A 12768-nucleotide genomic window follows, 5' to 3' on the forward strand; every position below is an offset into this window, starting at 1 on the left:
GGTGCAGCCCTCTGCGTCTCCCTCCTACAGAAGGGCTCTTTCCTGTGACAGTGCATCCTCTCCTCAGGAGGAGAAGAATCTGGGCCTTTGTCTCTGGTAGGCTCCTGGAGGGACCCTGCTGACCTGCCTGCAGTGGTCTCAGGGGCTGTTCCTTTGGGTTGGGACATTTCATATTCAAATCGTCAATGGCTGTGTTTTCACATCTCGATCAATCATGGGAGGTAAGTGTCCTCCTGAATGGACAAGTCCCCATGCCCCCAAATCTCCAAAATCCAGCAAGAGAGCTGGTGAAGGGTTGCTGAGAGGATGACGATGAGGAAATGCACACAAACCACCTAGATCAGCGCACGACGTACAGTGGGTGACGTTCAATTAACGCTGGCCAGGCTGTGTTACAGTTGTCAAGGTTATAATTGGTGCAGCCGGTAGGGGCTTCCTGTGGAAGGGACGCTGAAGCTGAGATTGAAGGATATGGGATTTGCCTGGTAAAGAGGATAGGCAGGGGTGTGGATGGCATATGAGACCATCGACATAATTTTCAGGGCCCAGTGCAAAACAAAAACATGGGTTCCTTGGGCAATAATTATTAAGACTTTCAAGATGACAAGAGCAGAACATGCATTAAATGAAGCCCAGGCCCATCTGAGTGTGGGGCCTTATGTGACCACACAGCCTGCCTGCCTAGGAAACTGGTCCTGCTGGGTGTGAGTTCTGCTGCATTTGATTAATAGGGCCAAACGCTAATTGGCAAAAGGAAGTCTGCAATGCTGGCGTTGCGCTGAATCTGTAGCTAACGTGATTCAAGAAATTGGGCCTCCTTCATTTGCTGGTAGAAACCATAAAGGCCAACAGACCTGAATTGAATAAACTGGGACTTGTGCGCTTTTCCCTAGGAAACCCAAGCTGGGTTTTAGGCTGTTAAGGGCCTGAAAGATTTCTTTCATCTCTGAAGCCAAAGCCTCAGTGAGCAGCTCCATCCTGACGTGTTTGTTACAAATCCAGCCTGCCTCTTCCTCCTCCTTGAAGGGAAACGGCTCTTCCCCCTCTCCCTGGGAGCCCACAGTACATTTTCTTGTGAAAAATGACTCCGTTTTTAAAAGCCAAACTCCCTCGTTGAAGAAAAAGTCAGCCCAAGACAGGTGTTGACTCTAGCAGGGTAGAAAGAAATGCCACTGCCAATCATGTCATCTTTACATTTCTATCTTCTTCTGTAGGAGGTCATGAGAATGGCTGAAATAGCCTGCCTGCATTTCCTTGTTGTCTGAGCACGCCCTGGAGGGATGCGAGGCCACTGATTGTCAGATTGGAATGGAAAGCCTAATCCCATCCTCCTGCCAGGGAGGCCCCACTTGTCTCACACCATTCCTGAGCTTCTCAAACTAGGATGATCAAAGGCAGCCGCCCTATAGAAGCACATTGGAAACTAGTCAAGGTCATCTGTCTAAAGCTGCCTTGAGGCTTGTAGACGTTCAGACAACACCTAGTCTCAGCAGAGAAGAATCACTCGTTGCACTGCAACCTCCCAGAAAATTTGCTAATTGCTTCTTAAGCCCAGCCTGGCGGTCAAGTGTATAATGCTGCGTAACAAATGGTCCCTTACATAATGGTTCCCACCTTCTGAAATGGGAATGGCTGAGTTTGGGACAAAGGAGCAGGACTTCTGGGCAGCCCAGCTGGGTGGAGCCCAGATCTCTTCCTAGGAATCTAGCACCTTCTTTAGACTCCTCCGGGAAAGCCAGAGTAGGCAGCAGAGACTGGGGCCGATTTTACTACAGAAGGCCGCACACAGATAGGGCAAGGCCCTAGAGTGAAGGCAGCTTTGCTCAGTCAAGGAGCCCCTGACTCAGCCCCTGGCTTCCTTCAAGCCCCAGCTCGAGTGCATTTCTGTGGAGCCTCCCCCCTCTCACACCATGAGAAGAAATCTCTCCAGCATCTTCCCTGTATCCTTGTGAGAACTACACCCACTTCTCAGAATTCAGGGTATGCCTTCCCGTGCACAGACTGATCTCCCCCAGGGCACTACTTTATGTCCAAATACCTGTCTAGGGAGGCTTTTCCATAAAGGTCAAGGGAAGAAGTGAATGCATGCCGGCCCCATCCTCAGAGCTGCCTCACCTCGGCCCAGGGCATCTCCAGATCACACTGCTAAGCTTCCTTTTCTCTCTCTTCTAATTTTGGACTCTCAAATGGGCCTCCCGGGCAATATGGAACATCCCTCCCCGGCTATCTCAGGTGTAGACTATTTTTGCTACCTAGCATCTGCAGAATTAAAAATCTTTCTCCTTTCTCAATTTGGTCTCTTCTCAGCCAGGGCTGCTGGGCTTCTATTTGACCTCTTATTCTCTCAAACTCACAGCCATTGCTGCTGCCTGGGAAGAAAATAGGGCAACATCGTTTGTGTTCCTAGATCAGTTAACCCAGAGTTTTTCCAAAGGACACAAGTTCAACTACACCAAGTGCTCGTACACCCAAGAAATGAAAAATCCAGGCTCTCCTGCTTGTGGTCCACCTTGCATGCCACGTGTGCCATCTGCCACCCTCAGGATTGGAGGGGACCACAAATTTGAAGCATCATGACATCTCTCCAGCAAGGTCCCCATTGCAGACACTCGCCATTGTTGTTCTTGTTGGATGAATGTATTGGGTCGAATAGTGTCTCCCCCAAAAGTCATGTCCTTCCCAGAACCTCAGAATGTGGCCTTATTTGGAAATAGTGTCATTGCAGATGTCATTAAGATGAGGTCATACTGGAGTAGAGCGGGCCCTTAATCCATAAGGGCATCTTACTGGTGTCTGTGTAAGAAGAGGAGAGGATATAGACACACAGGGAGAATAGCACGTGACAACAGAGGCAGAGATGGGAGCCGTAATCTACAAGTCAAGGAACGCTGAGGATGGCAACGACCTCTGGAACGTAGGAGAGAGGAGGGGACACATTCTCCCTCAGAGCCTCCAGGAGACACTGACTCTGCTGCCTGACTCTGGACTTTCAGCCTCCAGAACTGGGAAAGGACACATTTCTATTAAGCTACCCGGTTTTGTGATCATTCATTTTGGAAGCCCAAGGAATCTAATACCATGGGAGAAAATAACCTTGTATTTGAGAACTTTCTCACACATTTCCATTTTTAGAAACCTTAGTTCTATTGAATTTTATTAACGGAATCTTTGTATCCTTATCCTCAAATTAGTATAATTTTCTAGCCCATCGCTTTAAATCATCCATCTTCTCTCATAATCTCCAAGCACGGAACAATAAACTTATTCTACTGAACGTCATCCAGCAGAGTATTTTCGTAAATATCTTGCCCCTTGGATGGGCGTGGGGCATACACATCACGCAGGGGCCTTGCTAAAGTGCTGGCTTGGAGTGAGTAGGTCTGGGGTGGGGTCTGAGATGCTGCATTTCTAACAAGCTCTGAACCCATGCAGATGCAGGGACCCCCCTTGGAGTAGCAAGGAGACTAAAGTGTGAATGATCTCACAGCATCCTTCTTTGACTTCAGAAACCTCTTTAAATCGGAAAACGGATCTCTTTCCTTCTTGACGTTTGTGTCATACAACTTTGTAAAATCACTGTCACAATCCACTTCAGGAGGAGCCAGGAGGCTATCTTTACATCCTGCCTTCGCTCCACACAGACTTATTCAGCTTTTCACCATTTAGTATTATGTGGGCTGCGGGTCTGTCACAAATGGCTTTTATTATGGTGAGATACGTTCCCTCTATACCCACTTTTTTCTGCATCTATAGAGACGATCATGTGGGTTTTGTCTTTTCTTTTGTTGATGTGGTGTATCACACTGATTGATTTGCTTATGTTGAACCATCCTTGTGACCCTGGAATGAATCCAACTTGATCATGGTATATGGTCCTTTTTTTTTTTTTTAATGGTCCTTTTTATGTGTTGTTGGATTCTGTTGGCTAATATTTTGTTGAGGATTACACAGATTTATTCAAAATGTGTTGGAAACCGTGCTAGGCTGACTTCTTGCTTAAAAGCGAGTCCCCTTGGGCTTCCCTGGTGGCGCAGTGGTTGAGAGTCCGCCTGCCGATGCAGGGGACACGGGTTCGTGCCCCGGTCCCAGAGGATCCCACGTGCCGCGGAGCGGCTGGGCCCGTGAGCCGTGGCCGCTGAGCCTGCGCGTCCGGAGCCTGTGCTCCGCAACGGGAGAGGCCACAACAGTGAGACGCCCGCATACCGCAAAAAAAAAAAGCGAGTCCTGTTTCCTCTCCTGCTGATAATGGATGGCACGGCCTTTCAGACTCACAGGAAAACCACCACTTGACAGCAATGGTCGGCTTCTCCCTCAGCTTAGCACAGATTCCCTGTGCAATTTACTGCCTCCAAACACGCCCAGAGAGGGGAGGGGGTGGAGCAAAGCTGCAGAAAACTCCCACCTCCGGCTGCGTGGAAGAAATCAAGGTTCTTGTCTGGCTTAATAAAGGACTCGTTTAAAGAAAACTCGGTGAGACAAGAAAAACCTACAGAAAGTCCCCACACATTGGTAACCCTTTTAGAAGCAAGCCAGAAACTATTTATAAAAGAGGTTTTAGTCTGAGATGCTTTCTAAAAAAATTTTAATTTATGAGGAACGGCTAGAAGGACTTGGAATTCAGGTTGAGGATGGCGGGGAGGAATTGAAAGAAACCCCCTGGTTTGGGGAGGGGGTATGCGTGTGCCGTGTCTGCGTGCAAAATAAAGCCAGGGCTGAATTTAAGAACAGGTAGAATCGATTGTCACCTGTGTGGAAAAGAAAGGGAGCTAAGGGAGCTGCCCGCTCTGGAACCATCTAGTAATTCCTGCCATTCCATCCATATCTCCATTTCTTCATGTTTGTTCATTCATTTCTTCATTCACTGGGCACCAGCTGTATGGCAGACATCGTAGGGGGATTAAAAAGGATTAATAATGTACGTGGCTCTTTTCCAGAAAGCTGGCATCTTGCAGGGGAAACGGACGCGTAAACAAATAATTACATTATGCTGTGATAAAGGGCTCCAGTAACCCAGGGATGTGATTTTTTCCCCACTGCCTGGTGGGTTCTAAGGATGTTTCATGGAGGAATAATGGCTCTGGGATTATGTGGCAGGGGTAACAGCATGGACAAAAGTTCAGAGGATGTTCTGAGCAGACCAGGCGTCCTGAGGAGAGACGAGGCCAGAGGCCGTTTGTGGAAGGTTCATAAGCCATGCTGTCATTTCTCTTGTGGGTACTCAGTGTTTCCCAAAATACGTTCCAAGGAACAAGAGCCCCATAAGATGCTTTGAAAAAAATAATAATTCTGTGTTGTAAATACTGTGAAAAATGCTATATAATCGCTCTCCTTGCCCCCTTGGGGTTCAAAATACACACCGGCTCTTGAAAGACCCTGTGAAGTCTCACACGGAGGAAACCTCCTACACTTATTCAAGCCAGGTCTCCCAGATTATTTGACAACAGCCATCTTGTTTTCACACGACCACTTTGCAAGCTGCTACCGTAAGAGTCACTGGGCCTTCTGGGGGGGACGATGTACCGTAACCAAATCCGTCGCCCAGAGAAGTTGTATTCTGCTCCCGTCTCCAAGCTGACCTTGGAGGTCCCCTCTAGACAGGGGGCCTCAGCCCCCAAACACCATGGGAAGCCCGGTCCAGCCAGCACCACCCACCCCGGCCTCCCCATCGCCAGGGCCTCCTGGTGGTCGTCTTTGCTTCTCGCCTTGTCCGGGGCGCATGCCATGGCCACCCCGGGTGTCAGTCAGATCACGGTCACACAACGGCTCAGAAGGCTCCACCTCCCTTAGAACAAAGCCTGGCCCCTTCGCATGGCTGCCAGCCTCTCTGTCCTTCTCGAGGCTGCCACAGCCCCTGCCCTCAGGCCTCCATTAAGCAGGAGCCACAGTGCCTCCATGGAAACAAGCCCTGGCACTTTCTTCCCTACATCCACCCAGGCTGGGAGAAAGCCGGAGCGCAGCGGCACGCCCACGGTCTGGTTCTTGGCTTCTGCCAGCAAGGCCATTCCAGCAGCCCTGCACACTTGCCAGCCTTCTGCTCTGACGCCTTCTGAAGGCGCCCCAAATCCAGGGGGGCCTCTGTGATGTGAGCCCTAGGACGAGGGAGCAGAGAGGGGCCCCGGGGAGAAGAGGGGGCCCCAGATGTCTACTATGGGTCCGTTCTTGAGGCCGGGAGGCCCGTCCCCGTGGCTGTGCGGGAAGCATGCGGTCCTCGCCTTAATATCTGAAATGGAATCTGAAGCTGGGACCCAAGAGAGCCAAGGAGGGGATACGGGGGACAAGACTGCATGAAACAGGCAGTCTGAGACTGAGCTGCTGTCCCGGGCCACAGAGCTCCGACCCCCAAAGCCCCATCCTCATTCCACCTGCGTATGGGGAGCCCCTTCAGGGCCACAGGGCCCGGAAGGTAAGGCGAGAGCATCAGCCTCGTCAGAAGAGCACCTGCTCCGACGTCCAGGGTGCGGGGAGGGTGGCGTGGAGGCCGCCCTGGACAAGCCCTGAAACCCTCAGGCAGGGGCCTCTCCTCTGAAACGGACTCTATTCAGCCCCGCAGTCTGTACCCCTATGGGCTCCTTCTCTCCGGCCTTTTTAGACGCACACACAGGCCCCCCATGCCTTTTTCTAGTGGCATCTCCCTCTTCAATCCCGGTAACCTGGAGCCCCACCACTGCACTTTGTGTAGACCTTCCTGAAGCCACTGTAGCTTTTTTCCAGACAAGTCTGGCCTTCACCCAGCCCTATCCTCTCAGGCGCTCGCCCTCCTCCTGTCTACCAGCCTGTCCTGCAGGGGGCGGTCTCGAGTCCATCAATCTTTCGAGATCTTTCAGTTCAGACGTGTCTCTGAATCAGGAAGACAAATGACTAGGGGCCTGGCTGTGTCCCTCTGGTTCTGGGCATGGACCGGGCAGAGGGGTAAATAGTGAGTAGTGTCGGGGAAGTGGGAGGAAGCCCATGGCTCCAACTCTAGTCACTTCAACAGAACTGTCTTTTGTGAGACTTTGGACAGGAGGCCAAGAGACTGCCATGCTATTCCCGCTCTGTGGACAGGCTGGGTCCTGGCTGACTCTTGGGCCCAGGAGACTCTGAACACCCACTAGGAGCATTGCCAGTAGTGCCAACCTCGCCAAAATTGTGAAGAGAATAAAGTGTTCCCATCATGGGCCTCCACATCTCCTTGACGGCAAAGACTGGCCAATAAACCAGCCACTGGCCAAGTAGCTCTGCTACATAATGTCTTGATCGGATTTAAATGAGATGCCCGCTGCCTTCCAGGGTAGGTGACAGCAGTGGCAGAATGGGAAGGCTGATATTTGGGGTGTGAAAGTGCCTTTATTAGGTCCCTTAGGCCTGTGAGACTGGTCCCCTAGAGCCTGGTGTTGGTGAGACAGCTAGAACATCCGGGATCCACAGCGACACGGGCCTGCTGTGCAAAGCACTGAAAGGATGTCAGGAAATTCTGTTCCAAATCCCTTTGTTTTCTCCCCTCCTGGAAGATTCATGCGTTGCATTAAATGGTCGCCCAGAGTCACCACACACACACACACACACACAGCACACGGCCCCGTGTGCACACGGGCACACCCCCGAGTCTATTCTCAGGGTGTGTTTCTTGAATATTAGATCCCATTTCCTTCCACCCACAAGTATGTTTCGGCCCTTCCCTTCCAGGCAGGGTGGTGTCTCGGGATGGTGCCTGGGTTAAGCCTCCCAGGTGGCGGCCGCCGCTCTGTCTGCTCACAGCACACAGGGCTCCGTGGTGGACTGCTCTTAGCATGGATGGCTGATCCTTTTTCTGGAACTCAGCTGACTGAATGTGGGAGGCTGTGTTCATTTTTCCTGTTTCATGGCTCATAGGACATCACGCTGATGCCAGGAGAGCCTGCCTTCTTGAGGCAGTTGTCCTCACTGTGCGCCTGCCTTGATATTCGGGCCCTATCACCTCACATGTGCCGCTCAGCGAGAACAAGCCATTCGTGAGTCTCTGCAGGGTCTCCTGAATTTGGTCTCCACATCAGGGATGCCTGACACATGCCACGTATCCTATGCATGACTGTTCTTTCTTCCAAAGGTAGAGCCACGATGCTGGCTGGCAGCCTGGTGGCCACAGGGAGGGGTTCCTCTGTGGTTATTCATATCGATCCTATTTTTGGTTCAATGCTTACAGACTGGGAAGAAATCTGCTCAGGGTACTTTTCTTTGTTTTTCACCAACATGAAGTGGGCTTTTCGGGGGAGAGATTACAGAAGACAAAAGCGTTGGCTCTGGTGCCCTCTGGTGGCTGAATCGCAATATCACCATCTCCCCAGAAACTCAACTGCTGGCTGGGGACAGGTGTGTGTGTTTGCAGGATCCACTGTGACATGTGCAGCTCTGCTCCCCAACAAGTGTTGGTATACACTGATTTTAGTTTGATTAGGTTAAATTTCCAAGTCTTCGGGCATGGAATTAGTCATTTTTTCCTCCTCTCCCTTCAGAGAACTCTAAATGCTCAAGCGATTTCAAATCAGAAGTATGTTCGACAGTGCCGTTAGTATCTTGGGTCTGCCTAGAAAATGTATTATTCGATGTTGAAGCGATCCTATTTGCCACACTTTGTAACATGAAGTTTTGGTACGCAACACTGCCGAAGGATTGTAGGTATTGGGGTACAGCATTCTTTTTTTCTTTTTTTTTTTGCGGTACACGGGCCTCTCACTGTTGTGGCCTCTCCTGTTGCAGAGCACAAGCTCCGGACGCACAGGCTCAGCGGCCATGGCTCACGGGCCCAGCCGCTCCGCGGTATGTGGGATCTTCCCGGACCGGGGCACGAGCCCGTGTCCCCTGCATCGGCAGGCGGACTCTCAACCACTGCGCCACCAGGGAAGCCCTGGGATACAGCATTCTTATCGCTGGCTCACAGGACAATATGCCATGCTTCAGTTTTAAGGCTCATACCACCAGGTAAAGTTGCATTAAAATGAATAAGTCATGACGGTCCCCTATTTTCTTTTATAAGATTATAAATAGCTTACCCTTCAAATAGTATTATGACTTCACTAAACAAGAGAACAAGCCAGGTCCCATTTACTGGGGCGTCTGCAGTCAAACATAGGGTTCAGGTTGAGGCACAGGGAATATTTTCTTTACATGAAAATAAGTGGCTCCTCTTCCTGAAGAAGATCCTGACCACTACCAGCCAAAAAGGGTGGACCCTAAATTTGGGAGATTTTCTTCTTCCTGGTTTAAATTTATTATCATCATTGTTAATAATTATTAAAGTAAGTCATACCTGCCTCCTCACTGTTTCTCCTGTCCATACCTGGTGTTCTTTTTCATGCGATTAAAAGAACATGTGTAGGGCTTCCCTGGTGGCGCAGTGGTTGAGGGTCCGCCTGCTGATGCGGGGGACGCGGGTTCGTGCCCCGGTTCGGGAGGATCCCACGTGCCGCGGAGCGGCTGGGCCCGTGAGCCGTGGCCGCTGAGCCTGCGCGTCCGGAGCCTGTGCTCCGCGGCGGGAGAGGCCACAACAGTGAGAGGCCCGCGTACCAGGAAAAAAAAAAAAAAAGTACCTAAAAAAAAGAACATGTGTAATGCTGCCTACATGGAGCGCTGCTTCTTAGGACGGGGGCACCTGTTCCCTAGGCTTCCGGAGACCGGGCCACTCTCCCTCTCCAGCACGGATGAAGGACGCCTGCTTAGGCTGCTCGCTAAGAATTAAGAGAAGGGGCTCAGTGCTCAACCACCAATCTCCTCTCCTGCTGTCTGGAAACCCTGTGGCATCTGCCAGGCTCCCCAGTCTTTCCTTCCCCTGCTCGAGGTTGCTTCCCACCTGGACTTCTTTGCCTGTCTGTAAGCTGCCTTTGCACTTGAACCCTTTGCAAGTCTCTCCCATTGCCTGGTCTCCATTCTGCAGCTTTGACTTTCACTCGAGTTTCTTCAGTGGCACCCCGCCTCCTGTCCCTCGGGGCCCCGTACCCCATGTAGGGCTGTGCCTATAAGCAGGCTGCCGCCTTTCCCTGCACCTCTGCTCCTCACGTGGCAAGTAAGAAGGTGGGATGGACCCAGCCCCCAGGGGCTTCCGAAGACATCTCCCAGACCCCGACCCTTGTCCTCTGGTCAAAGAAGCTTCCCCTTTTATCAGTTTTTGGAGGAAAAAGAAAAAAATGTGACTTCAAATAAAAGTTTTTTAAAAACACAATGGACAAGATGATCTAATACTCCTAATATCTAATCTTTCTCAGACACTTCAGAATTTCCTTCTCTCCCACCCCCTCCTTGGGAGGGAGGCAGTAAGTAACACTTAATAGACAACAGTGTGCACTGCCCTCCAGCTACCAGCTCTAATGGGTGCTGGGCAGCTGTCCCAGGCCAGATAAGTCACATTAAAGCTGAGAACAAAACCAAAGGGATTGGATTTCTTTTTTAAATTAGGAGGAGAAAAAATATGGTCTGGGTTCCTGGAAGCCGTTAAGATGCTTTTAAAAGATATCTTAAATCATCACTCTTATGCTTGCCTTAGTTTCTGAAACTTCTTGGGCAGGTTTCTTCTTTGTTTTGGTAGACAGTTGTTCCAAATAATGGTATGGAATTTGCCTACCCTGGGGTCAGGCTGGGGCATGGGTTGGGGGGAAGGTATTTATGAAGCATGTACTGAGCTTCAGGGACTGGATGCAGATGAACTGGGGGAATCTTTTTTTTTTTTTTGCGGTACGCGGGCCTCTCACTGTTGTGGCCTCTCCCGTTGCGGAGCACAGGCTCTGGACACGCAGGCTCAGTGGCCATGGCTCACGGGCCCAGCCGCTCCGCGGCATGTGGGATCTTCCCGGACCGGGGCACGAACCCATGTCCCCTGCATCGGCAGGCGGACTCTCAACCACTGCGCCACCAGGGAAGCCCGAACTGGGGGAATCTTCAAGACAACCCCATGTCCCCATTCTGTAGATCAGTGGCTTTGAGAATGTCAGGTCTCATGTCCACAGAGCTGGTAAGATAAGAACCCAGCACTCAAACCAGGTCTGGATGAGGCCTGAATTTTTAATGTTCTGCAAATATGGAGCCTGTAAAGGAAAGCTTTAACTTGGGAATTTTTTCTGGGGTCCAGGAAAAGTCCTTCGTAAATAGGGGTACCATATATTTTCTCAATGGGGAAACTTATCCAGGACAAATGAGTAACTAGACAGGACGCTAGGATGGCAGGCATGAAATAGTACTGTCCTGGGCAAATCAGGCTGTACTGTCACCCTTTTCATCACATGGGCCAAATTCCTATGACACCAAGAAGAAAGGCTACCACCAGAAGAATCAGAAGTAAGTGGCAGGACCAAGAACTGAACCCAAGTCTTCTTCTAAAAGCCCTGTTCTCCTCACTACATCATACTCCCCTCCTGATGTGCTCTCTTCACAAGCCCAAGGCCATGACCCAATTCCCTGACCCATATGACAGGGCTCCGGTCAGCAAGGGGGATGGAGTGTGGAGATAGGAAAATACAATTTTGTGTTGGAACTGAGCAGATTTTGAGAAGGAAAATATGCCAACTGCATCTTAGTTCTAAAACCAAATTAGAAGCTTTTGCGTAGTTGGTGAGAACTTCATGAATCAGACTTATTGATCTGTAGGTTAAAAGAGAGTGGTCCCCTTTCCACTTTTTTCAAATCCCTCTACTTTTCTCCATCCTCCATACACTAATTGAAAATTAGTGTACTTATTAAAGCACTGCTGATGCCAATGGTCTGAAATAACCAGAAAGCTCAAGTAAGTAAGTTGTTCCCAGCTGTAGGAGAGTGAGCTATATTAACCATGCTATTTTATTGTCCGTGTTTCTGACACTTTGACATCCGGGGCTTTGCTGGCCCTGGAGAGACTCCCCTTCCCAGGGTTAGCCAATTCCTAGAGATAGTAAATGACTGGCCTTCTAGAATGCCTTTCATATGCCAACTAACCAATCTGCAGCCCACTCCCACCATCTCCTCTACTGGGGTCTCACACTCTGGGCCACTATCCACCCGCCCTAATCACCCCAGGGCAGGTACCAGATGAGCCCAGACAACCGGACACCTCAGAGCCTGCTGGAACTTTTCAAACAAGTCAATTCCAAGCTTGCTTACCCAGCCCCACCTATTCCTTCCCTCCAAAACCACAGTAAAAGCTCTCATCCATGTTTTCCCCTCACTCCTTCTGCCTCCTGACTGACCCTGGTGCTTCCCCATGTGGCCCCCCCATGGCCTGGCAAGCCCCCTCATCTTGGGAACTGTGAACAACTCTTTTCAGTGGCAATTGTCTCCTGATCTGTCAGCTTCATCATATCTGAACCACAAGAAAGCCTATTTTAATTGAAGTATAGTTGATGTACAATATTACATGTTACAGGTGTACAATACAGTGATTCACACTTTTTAAAGATTATGCTCCATTTATAGTTATTATAAAATATTGGCTATATTCCCCATGTTGCACAATATATCCTTGTAGCTTTTTTTTTTTTTTGCGGTATGCGGGCCTCTCACTGTTGTGGCCTCTCCCGTTGCGGAGCACAGGCTCCAGACACGCAGGCTCAGCGGCCATGGCTCACGGGCCCAGCCGCTCCGCGGCATGTGGGATCTTCCCAGACCGGGGCACGAACCCGTCTCCCCTGCATCGGCAGGTGGACTCTCAACCACTGCGCCACCAGGGAAGCCCTTGTAGCTTATTTTATACCTAATAGATTGTACCACTTAATCCCCTACCCCTATTCTGCCCCTCCCCCTTCTCTCCCCCCACTGGTAACCACTAGTTTGTTCTCTATATCTGTGAGT

At 50.4% G+C, this 12768-nt stretch overlaps 1 protein-coding gene across 1 annotated transcript in view; it reads right to left on the bottom strand.

The window, feature by feature from the left end:
* ALPK2 (alpha kinase 2) overlaps positions 1-12768 on the bottom strand; it is an 88095-nt gene that overhangs the window by 1850 nt on the left and 73477 nt on the right. The gene's annotated exons all lie outside the window — the stretch shown is intronic.

The sequence above is a fragment of the Globicephala melas genome, chromosome 13 (genome assembly GCF_963455315.2).
Source record: "Globicephala melas chromosome 13, mGloMel1.2, whole genome shotgun sequence".
Classification (NCBI taxonomy): domain Eukaryota; kingdom Metazoa; phylum Chordata; class Mammalia; order Artiodactyla; family Delphinidae; genus Globicephala; species Globicephala melas.